We start from the raw sequence: 1,575 nt of genomic DNA on the forward strand, positions 1-1,575 counted from the left end.
CAGAGCATGAGCGGGGGAGGAACAGAGAGAGAGGGAGACACAGACTCCAAAGCAGGCTCCAGGTTCTGAGCTGTCAGCACAGAGCCTGACACAGGGCTTGAACCCATGAACCGTGAGATCATGACCTGAGCTGAAGGACACTTAGCCGACTGAGCCATCCAGACGCCTCCAAGACCATTTTTAAGAAAGATTTTATTCCCAAGTAATCTCTATACCCAACATGGGGCTCAAACCCACAACCCTGAGATTCTAGAGTCAAAAGCTCCACTGACTAAGACAGCCAGGTGCCCCTACAATATTATTTTTATGCTGCTTTTCAACCTTATATCATGAGCAAATCCCAGATCATTAGAAATTCTTTGAAAATGGGATTTTTGATGGCTGTAGTTTGTTCTCTCATGTGACAGGTCCCCTTCCTGTCTAAAACACTCCCATAGTGTTGTGGTTCGTTTACAGTTTCTCTGATTATTCCCGTAAGAGAAATATCTGAAATGGAATTGTTGGGACAAAGAGAAGAGATATTTGCAAGGCTCTTGACATATCACAGCTGGCTCTGAACAAACCCCTGCTCTCCCAAACCCTCTCTTGTCTCACCTACTCAGGTGTGCCCATTGACCAGCCAGAGGCCCCAACTCTCTAGGGCCCCCTCTCATTCCTAACCCACCTGCTCAGAAGCAGGTGGGAGGGTCACCTGGTACGTGAGACTGGAGGGACCTGGCCAACCTACGCCCAAATCTCCCGCTCTCTGACTTGGACTCCATCAACAGAATTATTCCTTGGGTTAAGGGCAGTGTGGCTCAGATGCTTGTAAAACGTCTCTGACTGGAGACCATGACTACTAAACCGTGAGTACTAGGCTATCCTTCTTTGTCACTAGGTTAACAGGGCTAGAACCCACGAACCCTGAGATCATGACCTGAGCCGAAGTCGGATGCTCAACCAACTGAGCCAGCCAGGCGCCCCGAGGGAGCTTTTAGATCAGAATCTTGGAATGTATCCCCAAACCCTGCTTGGATGGATTTTCATTCTGCCTGTAAATGACCTCCATAAAGCAGTGGCCCACAGTTCTTTAGCAGGAGGCTGGGCACAGGAGCCACCCCAGGTGCTGTGAGCTCCTCAGGGCCACGGACAAGACAGTCAGAGTGCTTTTCCAGCTCTGCTGTTAACAATTTGGGGTTAATCTAAAGAGATGCTAAGTGGATCAGTTCTTTGAGAAAATGTGTGTCAGTTTCCAAGTCACCCCTGGTCATCATCCAGGAAAGACAGTTTTCATTAAAGAACGCCAGGGCCGCCTATAGGAACACTTCTCCTCGTGTCCTCAGGCACTCAGCAGCAGACGTGAATGGCTGCGCGGAGCGGCCGCTAACTGAGCGAACAAAGACGGGATGGGAGTCCTCCCGGGGCCCGGTGGCCTGCGGGACAGAGCCGGGCGCCCCAGAGCCGCTACCCTCAAACTTCCGCGGACGCGGCGGTCTCGGAGGGCCTGCGGGTCTCGGAGCTTGCGGGGTGCTGAGACTCTGATGCCGAGGGTCTGGGCTGGCCCGAGAGTCTGCGGGTCTAACAAGTCCCGGGGGG

Source organism: Herpailurus yagouaroundi, unplaced genomic scaffold (genome assembly GCF_014898765.1).
Source record: "Herpailurus yagouaroundi ecotype Mexico unplaced genomic scaffold, PumYag 221, whole genome shotgun sequence".
NCBI classification, from domain to species: domain Eukaryota; kingdom Metazoa; phylum Chordata; class Mammalia; order Carnivora; family Felidae; genus Herpailurus; species Herpailurus yagouaroundi.